At 31.6% G+C, this 12,824-nt stretch overlaps 1 protein-coding gene across 3 annotated transcripts in view; it reads right to left on the bottom strand.

Moving 5' to 3' along the window:
- LOC143232736 (adenomatous polyposis coli protein-like) overlaps positions 1-12,824 on the bottom strand; it is a 74,720-nt gene that overhangs the window by 48,148 nt on the left and 13,748 nt on the right. For 2 of the 3 annotated variants that reach the window (XM_076468514.1, XM_076468517.1), the window contains exon 3: positions 2,535-2,721. The gene's annotated coding sequence lies outside the window, so the exon portion shown is untranslated. Of the gene's footprint in view, positions 1-2,534; positions 2,722-4,144; positions 4,297-12,824 lie in introns of those variants that run through there. The other variant, XM_076468515.1, reaches the window with a different exon arrangement.

The raw sequence follows: 12,824 nt of genomic DNA, 5'->3' as shown, positions 1-12,824 counted from the left end.
TCTGAGTTAAACAAATGTTAACAATTCATGGACTTACCTTGAGTATAAATGCTCTTGTAATACATCTGATATTTCATGTACAAAAGACTTGTAAATTCTACTAAAAGCTTACCTATTTTTTGCATATACACAGTGTAAATTCAGAATTATAGTCAACATTCCTTCCCCAATATGGGGTTGGTCCATTAAGCCTAACCAATGCATATTCAGTTTAGTAGAATTATTCTCTCTCCCTCTTTTGGTCAACAGTTTTAAGATTTAGTACACATCTCAATTGTAGAATTTCCATATGAAATATCGTTGAAAAACTTGTTACTTACATTTTTGATTAAATTAGTATATCTTGGTTAGAAAATTAAATTTAAAAAGGTCCATAGTGCCCAAACATAATTATGTTGTAATTTCTGCTAGAAAAGATGTTAAACTTCAATAAAAATTACAATTAAAATACTCCTGATGAAAGGTGAAAGATAAACTATATAAAATTTCTATGACAACTCAAACTTAGGTCATCAATTGGGTTCCTTGCTTTTAGCAAGTTCTTTTTACCCTTCACAAATATTCAGAACCATGAATACACCATAAAACTGTATTAGATTATCTACTAATATCATGCTTATCCACTTTTGTCCTTTATTTCACACAAACTTGTAAACTTTTCAAAATAAATAGAACAATTTCAACATTTGTTCTACTTCCTACTACCCCTTTCACATCACCAGTTCAATGTTGAAACTATCTGGTTTCTTTGTCAAGTCATAACTATATTTTAATCTTTTGACAAATGTCATTTTCTTTTTGCATTTCTCTATGTTACAATTATTCAAATTATTGTTTCTTAACCTTAAATTACAAGATAGTTTCTATGCTGTTCACTACAAATCGGGCCTACATATTCCATTATGCTGATTAATTTTCTTAACACTTAGTGTACAGAACTGACCCCTATATTGGTGAAATAAGCTTTTTTTTAAATGTAAAATACATAGGAGACCACAACAATGATCAATAAGAGTGAAATACTAACGATATTATTGTTTCAATTTTTTTGTGGGACGCGTTATTATGGATCCTGTAAATAAATTCATAGACCTGCATACAACTTGGTATAAAAATTGTTTATAGCCTTATAACTTTCCATACAAAATAATATATTATCTCATAGTAATGTGTAAAATATTTCTTTCTCTCTATAACAAGTGTGTAACTGACATAATACTGAGAATCCAAACTATTAAAAATCAAAATTCCCTCAGGTACTTTTACAATGAAGATTGTCAGATGGAAATTAAAGTATTATTTCATGAGTTTCCCCTAAAACCTATTACTCTATGATGCATGAGATTTTACACTAACATATTTTCAGACTTACACTAAGCAAGGATCACCACATGGAAGCAATCTTTCTACAGCTGAAAACTATGCAAGGTATCTTCTGTACATGGTTTCTATCTGATTTTCTAGATACTTATTTCCAACCGAAATTATTCAACATTTATGCTAGGAAAATATATTGGATAGCTTGAAAGCCATGGCTGTTAGGGCTATACTTTTAAATCCTCATTAATGAAATATCCAAGATATTTTCACACTTCTCTCTTGCAATATAAACTAAGTTTCACGAATTAATATTGTGAAAGACTCACACCAGATGAAATAGTATAAAATACAGGATACCTGCCTATAACCAATTTTATAATTAATTTATAATCAACCAGTATCCCTCATTTATAACAAATTTATATTTATCATTCTAAAACCTTTAACACCTTAAAATAAGTTCATAAATACCTCTACTTTTATCAGATTCACACATTACATGAAATATTTAACACTAATATAAAATGATATTCATGTAAAACCTTTGATAGGGATCACTTGTTAAAACGTGAAAAAGCCCTACACCCTTTTTGGTTAAACGTTAAAGTACTAATTACAGATTATATCTTGTGGTTTGAAAATGCATATTCATATTAGGTAAACTACAAACCAAGATCAGCTGGGAGCCACTGAAAGAATATAAAGGTAAAACCTAAAAATTACTCAGTTATTTCTTTTTTTATTAAGTGCTAGTTTGTTTATACTATAACTAGTTCTTAAATTCACAAAAACTTTATAAGAATCCCTAAAACTACCTTACAAGCAAAACTAATTTTAAACAATAAATTATTCTTATATTTTGACCTAACATATACATGTATAAGCAAATAATGAGTACTATTATTTTTGTTGCAAAGTAAACTGTCAAACACCTGCCACAAAAGCTGATTTCATAAAAAAATAAGCTTATTAATTGTTTTGCATACTGTGTATGTGTCTGTGTATATATAATTACAGAAAGTAGCCCAAGTAACTCATTTTACAAACTCACCAATTATGAAATAAATCTTGAAAACTGTAAAAAGAAATAAAAGCAAATATACTTATGATAATATTCAAAACCTGTTGCATTATAACAATAAGTCTGCTTATATGTGATACATTTTAAAAAAGTAAACATTGCAAAACCTAAAAATTCCAACAGTAATTCTCACCTTTTCTGTTCTAGCTGATAGAGAAGAAAAATCAAGTGAGACTGGTCCTCGCTGATAGTGTGTCCACCAGATGGCACTGGTGGTGTAGAGCACCGAGCCACCAATGAGAAAGATGAATTAAGAATACACTGTTCTGCTTCAGTAGTAGCAGCACAGCATTCACGACCAGCTTCTACATCTAAGTGATCTGGAACAGTTCAAAAATGCCTTTTATAAGAGATATATCTCTGTATTTATAATAGATTCAATTCATATATAACAATTTGCTCTCTCTCTTTCGATTCATATACATACAGCTTTATTTGGAAACTTCCCAACTGAATCATAAAAGTAACAACAGTTAAGATACAAAATATTTTACATAAAATATATTTACTGATAATGCTACAAAAACTTTACAACCTAAAAAAGAGCAATGTTTCCTCTGATTATTTAGTTATATTATGATTTTTGCTAATGAAGAGTTTGAAGAACACATTATACAGTTAAGAGAAATAGAGGTAAGAACATGTTGTAACCTTATGTTAAAACACTATTAGTGATAAATGTCTGTAAACTCAACTGAAGACTACAAGTTTAATCATGAATTCTTTAAGCATATGTATATGCATTCCTTTCTTCAATGTCTTAAAAATTAGAGCTCAACAGTATTCATATGATCAGTGTTATAGAAATTTCTGAAATTATAAATATAAGATGGGCTTTTATCCACTAAAGTGACTTGTACTTCTAAAACAGTGAATTAAACTTTTGCATTTGAGTACAAACTATTTTTTTTTTACTTTCCTATTATTTAGAGAAGTTGCATCTATTATTCCAGAAATGTAAAGTAATGAGAAAAATCAATTTTAAACATTTCAACAAAAACTTTCCCAACAGATTCTTAAATGCAATATTTTGTAATCAACTCAAGGAACAGAAATGGATCACAGTTTATTTGTAACAAGTACAAACATAAGAAACTTATGCTACATTCTCAAATTACATTGCCACAAGTAACGATACATTAATTCAAGTTAGGTTAGTGAAACACCAACAATTCACAGACATGACAACACAACAAGCTTATACAACAATGCATGTTCAGGTGGGATAATTATACTGTACACTTAGGGTACATGACAGGAAGTGTACAAATATTTCACACATTTCTTGTCAAGATTTCAGCATATGAACATTCGACCAATTCTTTTCTCAAAACTGAACATCATAGCTTACCATGTGCAGCAAATATAATAAATAAACAAATTAAGTTCTTCCAGTTACAATATAATGGCTTTTATTCACAGCATAATTGGTATTGTCACTAATCAAAATAATTTAAAATTATGGGGAGTAAATATATTTTACTATTGGAAACAAAATTAATTATCTTTTGTGACTGTTCAGGAATGTTCCAAGAGCTCTCTTCGTCTTTAGAGTGCACATAAAGTTGCAACTTAAGAACTAGGTTCTGTTAGCAAGAATTAACTGATTTCAAACATCTTTGGGTAAGTTAATTTACAAATTCTAAAAATTAGTGCTCAAAAATTATACTTTTTTTTATTTAAAATAACCTAACACTAATACAACACACTGAACCACAATAACAGGTGAAAATGTTTACAGACCTTTAGGTGCCGGACAACCCTATTTCTTTCTTCGACAAAACGACGCACGTTATCACGTGATTGTATCGATCTTAAACATTACCAGCGTTAATGCTGCATTTGGTCCCAACCCAACGATATCAAAACGGTGGAAAACCGTGCGTCATCGGTATCTCTTAAGTTCTCTTACGTAGTGACCAATTAAAGCCGCGCAACAATCAGTCACTATATATATATAATTGATATATGGAAGTAGCAAATAAGCAAAATGATACAGAAATATAAATATGACTAATTGTACAAACAAGTGTTGGACAATTTGTACAAAATAAAAAATTTGACGCTTCAGTGGCAGATCAATAATTGGGTGGGTTTATAACATACTAGAGCCACGTCGTATAGCGGTAAACCTAAGTTACCAATCAAAGAGGGACAGACAAGATGTTGAAGAAAATCAATATGCGAAACACATTAATGTGTTTCCAAATAATGCACATTTCCTCAGATTTATGTTATAACTTCAAAAACAAACGGATGTTATACCGACTTATATCTAACAAAAATACTTCGATATTCACGTCTGCATAAAAGCAAAATCTGAAGATTATAAGGTAACCTAAGTGTTCGATCGCAACAAAAACACTTGCTGGGGCATTTACGTGAAACGATATAAAAGATCACTTAACCAAACTAGCAAATACTCACGAAAATAATTCTGACACTGTACAGTTTGTTGAATTAGAGAAAAGTACTTGTATTATGCCTCATTACAAAAGTTTTATCCCTATAAATCGAATTGTAACGAAACTCATCAACACTACAAAAGTATCTTTAACTGTTCGAGAGAATACATTTATCATTCCCTTTCTTAAAAAAAGTGTCGCTCATACATTCAAAGACTGGTTTTATAAATCCCTTTTAGAGATCCGACATGGCCAGGTGGGTTAAGGCGTTCAACTCGTAATATTAGGGTCGCGAGTTCGAATCGCCGTCGCACCAAATATACTCACCCTTTTAACCGTGCGGGCGTTATAATGTGATGGTCCATCCCACTATTCGTTGGTATTAGTGTAGTCCAATTGTTGGTGGTGGGTTGTGAAGTTTAGCGCAGATAGTCCTTGAGTAGTTTTGCGCAAAATTAAAAAACAAACAAAATTCCTTTTAGGCATTTTAACTATTAAAAAACACAGATAAAATATTACAGTACTGTAGCAGCAATACAAAATATTAATTTAAAAACTGTGCATACTAATTTTAATAAACGACAGAAAGTAGGTATAAGTATCACAAGATTGTAACAAACTTGCATCATAACTACTATCCAACCACTGCTTACTTTAATTAGATGGATTACTTAATGCTAATCCACAATCATGTTTTGATAATAAAAAATGTGCAAAAATAATCAGCCAACACTTTACAAGATACAACAAAAGAACTACAGATTAATATTAGTGATTATTTGGCCAAAGACATTGCATAAAGGAGGCTTAGCTCCCTAAATAGATGAAGATAGTTCATTTCCCAAGGGCAATCTCTTTGAACACCTCTCGAGGATATGCCCCCCCCCAAATACTTCATTACATCCTCTGTCAAATCCATTATACTTTATACAAAATATTAAGGAATTATAGAAATGGAATATACACAAGTGTATTCCATTTTCATTACATTATACAAATAAGCAAATACACAGCTCTTAGATTAAAACAATCCAATGAAAGGCTTAAGTTAGGTATAAACATTCTTTTTATGAATCAAATATTTTTCCCACACCCTCAATCAAGGCTATTAAATTTCTTAGAAGTTCTCACCATTTATAACTGGTTGAAAATACTGCTATAGTGGCACAACTTTAGAGACGAGACTCAGTGGTCAATATCAGTTTTTTTCATCCCCATTTTTCTATTTCCTTTTCTTCCTGATTTTTTTCTCTTTTTTTATGACTCCAAATTCTTCCTGAATTATTAAAATCTTGAAATCATTCCCATACCTTTTTCAGAAACTTATTCTGGAAGAATATTTACTCTTGGCTTAAGCATATCTTTCAAATTCCATACAAATGTGGTATTTAAGTACAACAAAGTTCCTGAGAAGTATCAGTTGGATAAGTTCACAAAAAGCAGCAGTTACACAAATAGCATAAAATAACTAGTCTGGACAAATGTGAATAAATTAGCTAAATCTTTATTATAACAAATAAATGATAAACACATTGTACTACCTATGCAGGTGAAAGGACAGTCCTTTCTGCTATATTATATTAGCTACACAGCTTTCTATAACTCAAGGTTAATCTCAGTAGGATTAAAATACATCATTCTTAAAATAACTCTTCATTTGACAATTTCATAGTGGAAAGTGGCTAATGAAAGTACATTTGAATTCAACACACAAACTTGATTCTTCTGTCCAGTCAACACTGTGACCTTTGCTTCCTAAGAGCATTGGTCAGCTGTTATATTTAATCAATTTCATAAAAGCAAAGAATATTAGTTCCAATTATTTTAACAGTGATGCTATATATTACTGCAATATCACCTACTGTTCAGAACCAAAAAACCAGAATAAGGTAATTTTAATGTCCTTCTGGCCCGATGATGGAAAGTGAACAACCAAAATTATTTTAAATTTCCTGTATCACTAAAAAGCAAATTGAAAACATGATATTCCCATATATCACACACTTCCTTTCCTTCATTTTTTCAAGCTTGTTCCAAGCCAAGAATTAAATTTAACTTTAAAACAAATCATCTTTAAAACAGTGTGACAGATTTACTGTTGTACATTTATTTCAGTGCCTAAATTTGCTACTTTATAGTGTTTTTTGCCTGTGACACATACTCTTAACTATGTGTTGTGCAAGTCATGCTTGTTCTCAAAATTTGTAGAACATTCTTGAGTGTAAAAATCAACATTACTGTTAAAGCATTGAAAAAATCGCAAGCTGAGAGTAAAACTTGAGTAAGGCATAACAATATCAACCCAGAATTAATCCTCTTGTCATGGACCTGGACCATCAATAAAATATTCAGTCCAAGACTGGATATAGGACTCAATAAAGTTTGCAAATTTGTAAAACTGTTGTATATAAACCATCATTTGTAATAACTATTAGTAATAACTGTCACAACAAATTGCAGTGTTTGATGTTGCATATTAAAATACATTTGTGTAAAAAAAAATGTTCAATCTTGTTGGCAAATAACAAATTTAATACATATTAATATTTAATCAACTGCTAAACTCAAATTCAAATTTCAGAGATGAAAATGAGAGACTTACCTTGGCTGGAGTATAACTTTGAATACTGAAAGTTAAGATTCAAATGCAAAGGTTACCAAGTTCTAACTGGTAAAACGTTTGGCCAAGCATGTAGTTTAAAGGGAAGTCTTAATGCTTTTTTTTGTATTAAAAAAAAAGAGGTATTGTTACTCATACATAGAAGGATATAAGAAATGAAAACACACCAAATTTCCTTTTTATACATAATTCCAAGTTTTCATCAAGTTCTCATCTGATTTAATATCCTAACTTTGTTCCTAGCTTTGGGTGTCTACTACTGAGTAACTTTTTCAGACTTGAATCTGCATTTTTTTCTTGTCAAAGCATGGAAGGAGCAGTCCAACAAGTCTAGTAAACAAAAATGCTGAAATGGATTTTATTATCAATGAAGCTCTAAACTGGGGTAACAATCAAATTCATCTGCAAAAACCCTTGCTCATATTCACTGGAAGACATGGAAATAGTAGTCAAAGCATGTTTTCAAATGTTGAAACTTTATCAGAATTGCTTTTTCAATCAAATACTGATAAAATCCATGAATCATATCTCTTTCATTTACTTGAAGCCTTACTGATAATTTTCTGACCTTCACATCATCACATGTTAAGTGAACATCAACATTTTCAGGATAATGTTTTTTTCTCAAGTATTTGTGCAGAATGTGTTCTACCACCATCTAGCAACTTTTTTAAATCCTTTTTTTAAGGTTCTGTAAAATTTTTCCAGATTAATTGGAAGATCCTTTTTTCAATATTTTTTTGGGAAGTGAACCTCCCCAGATGTGAAGAGTTTTGGTAGCTTTGGTGACATTTTTATAATACATGCCAAGAATTATGTCTTTCTTTAAAAATTTGTACAAAAGCTCTTATCTTTTGATCCACTTTGTACAAGTTTCTATTGTGCTCTTGCAAGTCCAAACTCAATTTGAATAATTCTTGGAGAGCATCAATTCTAGATCCAACAGAAATTCTGTGCTTGTAATTTTTTTTTTTTTTTGCTGTAAGCCCTTATAAGCACATTGCTCTGTTTTTGTCTCTCGTTAAATCATGCTTTACTTCTTTGAAATGTTGCATTAATGCTTAATAGTTTTCCCAAACATTTGAACTCACTAGAAATTAGATGCCATTCACTGAGTGCTTAAAATTTGGCCAATTTTTTTAAAAGTCAAATCTCCAGCAAGTTTGTGCACATTTTCAGTTCTATGTTATTTTTCAGCAACATATGATACAAGACAAAGTTTATCAACAAACACTTTAAACCTATTGATCCCTGAGACTGATTTTACAGTGTCACCAACTGAAAGTTCTAATCAGTGATTCACATAGTGCTACATAATTACAGAAGGAAATTTGTCTTTATCAATTTCTCAACTCCATTTTCATTTCCCAACTTAATGGCTGCACCACCACGTGCCACACAAAGTAAATAACTTTTCAATCTTTATTCATTCCATAAAACTGAAGACAAATGAGTGAAGAACAGAAAATTCCTTTTGCAGTTAACATGTACAAGTTTAATCAAGTCAAAAAATAAATTTACTGGGAAATTCATTCCCTTATCCAGGATTAAAATTTGAATATATACTTAAGTTAGATTTTTTTACTCAAATAAATTAACTCATCAATTATCAATGAAATTCTACTTTTTGATTTAGTAAATATATCAGAATTTTTTAAATTCATTTTTTCACTAATGTGAATCACAATATTATTATGTTTTCATTGAGTGAAGGATACAGCCCATGTCAGTTCTATTTTGTTCTAGAAAGTCTATTTCAGATTTGAAATAGTGAAATGGTTGGTGTTCTTCTGCTACCTTATATGTTGTGCAAATAATTCTTGAAGCAATAATTTTTTTTTGCAAGATTATGCTTTCAAACACATTTTCAATGGTCTCTTTCTCAGCTTCAGTCAACAATTTTACCATAGCTTTATGGTTTCCTTGGGATTGAATATTTTTTTCCACAAAGACAAGATGCTGCTGCCAACTTTCACCATAATAAATTATTTCACTGTTGGCCCATTCTTCAGAAACTTTCATTCTTGTCTTTGTTTCCACTCCAAAAGTTCCAATCTCATGGCAAGATGTACAGCTAAGTTTCTTATTTCTAATAATCAGCCAATCATACTTCCTGCAAAAATCTTTTTTTCTTTTCTTTCAGCAGCTAGGCCAGTTTTTATTAGGCAGCTCATGAACATAGGACGGGCCAGGAACTATTACCAACACCCTTAATTCCGGTTCTTGGATCACTTACTTATTCTAGCTTTCCTATTCATTGACGGTGAAAAGAAACTTGTAATTTATTTCACCTTTTATGTTGAGGTGCTTTCTCTAGGTGCAATAAAAATGATATACACTTTTAGTCACAATAAAATCAAAGTAGAGTATAAGAAAAATGTTAAATTTATGGAAATCTTGTTGATTCCACCAGTAGTTTAAGTCACCAAAATATGAAATGCTCTCAAAACTTGGATACTTATAAATTCCACTTAGCAGAATAAGTGTCAGAAATGAAAGTAAAAGATATTATCATTGGTGATTTTGTTACTGTGTAGATGAGTTTTGTTTTCTGTAGCTACTACTTTATCTCTCACAGTCATTATAATGCAGATATAGGAACACTTATGAATGCTAATTTTGTCTCTTAACTACAGAAAACCATATTGATTTATTTTTGGCATTAGCTGGTAACATGTAAAAAGATGCCCCCATGACTTACTTATACATACACACTATTGTCCAATATTGCATACACTAGGAGAAAACAGCATAATTTGATGTCAAGGTATCATTCTTCACATGTACATTTATTTAAAACATCTATAAAGGATTCTGTTAAGTTTTCGAGATGCATTTGTTACCACAAACGCAAGTTTGCTTATATAAGTATATGCTATGTACATATGATACTATTATGTCTTGTCAAGTACTTCAGTAGTTTACACAACTTCCCATAGTTACAACATGAATAACACTGGCAATGCCCAAGTTACCTGTCTAAGCTATACTTGATAGCAACATTATCATCATTAGGGGAAATCAAACTCAAATTTTTGTTTCATGTATCACAAAATAATCATTGATAGAATTCAATGAAATAAGGACAATGCCTATTTACATAGATTGCAATTTGTGCTATTACTGCTCAACTTCAAAATATACTCAGAGAAAGATGTACTCTTGTTAATTGTAGCTCATACATATCTTCCATGAAGGTTAATAAACAATCTAGCAAGCACTGGAAAATATGCATTGCAGAGTTTGCACCACTCAGCCTCACTAAGTTTCTTAAAACATCAGATGATGCTTCACATCAAAAAATTAAATTTATGCCTAAAAAAACCAAAGGTGACAACATCCCAACTAATGATAATTGATTAGTACTTCAAAAATGTAGTAAGTAACTTACATCTTTATATTACTTAATAGGATGTAAAGTCAAAAATAGAAACTTTCTTTCCATCCATAATTGTACAGGTCAGCAGCTGTCCTGATGTCAATAGTCAAGTAGAAGCCACTAAATATAGTTTATACATTTTGCCAAGTCTTGCTACTTGATAGCTTAGAACTTAAAATTTTCCAATATTGAAAATGTATTTCCAATAGATACTTATCACTACTCACATAACTTACCTTGGTTTTTGTCTTGCCACTAATCTTGATTTTCCCACTAACATCACGTGTTTACACATGTATTTGTGCAGTATTATGCAAATGAGCATGCAACAATCGTCCACCCATAAGAGTGCAACACACACTCTCCTAGCACAGTTCCCTCTCTCTATAATTAGAGCACAACCATCACTTCAAAATCAGGTAAAAAAAGAAAAAGGTGCATTGGAAGTGGAGAGGATGTGTGAGAGGAAGTAATTATCTATCAGAAATACATTTTCAATGTTGAAAAATATTAATTTTCAGTACAATAACTCCACTTACATAATATCTAAAATCCCACAATGAAATGGTGAAGGAACCAGTACAAAACTTTCCTAGTTGAGTAATCTTCAGAAGACACTGAAAGAGAATCCATGGAGTGTGATGTCCTAGCATATAGGATTACACTTATGGGAGACCACACCCCATCTGAAGAAGGTATTTCTTCATTTGTTGTAAAGATAATTGTTTCACTAATTCAAAGAGAAAAGATATCAACTCAGTAAGTAATTGAATGTACCAAATGGTAAGAATTGGATAAAGCACATCAGGTCATATTTGATGGGTCAACTCAGTCAAATCAGGCAGCACTGAATATTTATATTCTTGTCCAACCATTTTTTACCTCACGACCAGAAGCAGAAGGAAGGGGGACTTCTACAAAACCTAAGTATAGCACAAGTCTGCAGACCTAATACACAACAAACACCAGACTACCTGGGAACCAGACATCCAGATAATGGTAGGAAAGAGAAACACAAATGTGGTGGGTCTACTTCAATCCAAAACCAGGTATGTCTATAATATTTTGCCTAGTCTGCAGTATGAAAGATCATCTGCAACCAAATGTATAAAGAAATATATTGGTTGGTCCTACACAATTCTAACACCAGATAACTTGGGAGCAAACATCCAGGCTACAGTAGGATGGGGGAAAGCCAGCTGGAGGGTTGAACTTCATGTGGTGGATTCAACATGTCAAAAAACAAATGATATTGGGCATTTGTTTTCTGATCCCCAGTAGGAGGAGAGTACTCACCATATACATCGAAAGAACACTACCCTATTCTTAAATGAGTGGAAGTGGTTACACGCAGGAGAAAGTATCCATGATCCACCTCCATTGCAGCCAGAAACTGGTAAGTGGCAAAGATTCTCATATTTCACTAGAAAAGAGGGAGAATACAATGAAATAGGTAGTTCACAGAAATGGAATACTTTAAGACAGTGCAACAGGTGACCAAAAAAAACCCTATTTTAAAAATCAGTCCAGTCATGGTTTATTCAATTATGACCAGAATAATGGACAGGGATCCCAAAATGGCTTTACTCATAATCATTCAAGACTGAGTATAGTTTTAAAAAGACCTTATTTATGAAACAATATACTGAAAGGAACCATCCAAAGTTATTGTGGAACATCCTATCTAATTAGTGAGCATAACAGACCTGTAAATGTCACATGCTGTGGATTTCAAATGAAATATACCTCTACAAGCACCACTCGCCACAGAATGAATTTCAGGGATGTAGAAAAGATATCACTGTAAATATAAAAAAATAAATTGAGAACTTACCCACTTAGAGACTATACAGGATATGAAGGATGACAATAGGTAATAGACAATATCTAGATAAGAAGATGACCAAATGATACAGGTAATAAGCAACAAACATGGTGTAGTTTACATGCCAGCCTGCACATTCTTTTCTAATGGAGGACCAATAGGAGAGTCACACATTTTTCAGGTGCAGTAAACCC

This window comes from Tachypleus tridentatus, chromosome 11 (genome assembly GCF_004210375.1).
Source record: "Tachypleus tridentatus isolate NWPU-2018 chromosome 11, ASM421037v1, whole genome shotgun sequence".
NCBI lineage: Eukaryota > Metazoa > Arthropoda > Merostomata > Xiphosura > Limulidae > Tachypleus > Tachypleus tridentatus.
Note: the sequence above shows the minus strand (reverse complement) of the source record. Positions and strands in the feature narration are given on the sequence as shown.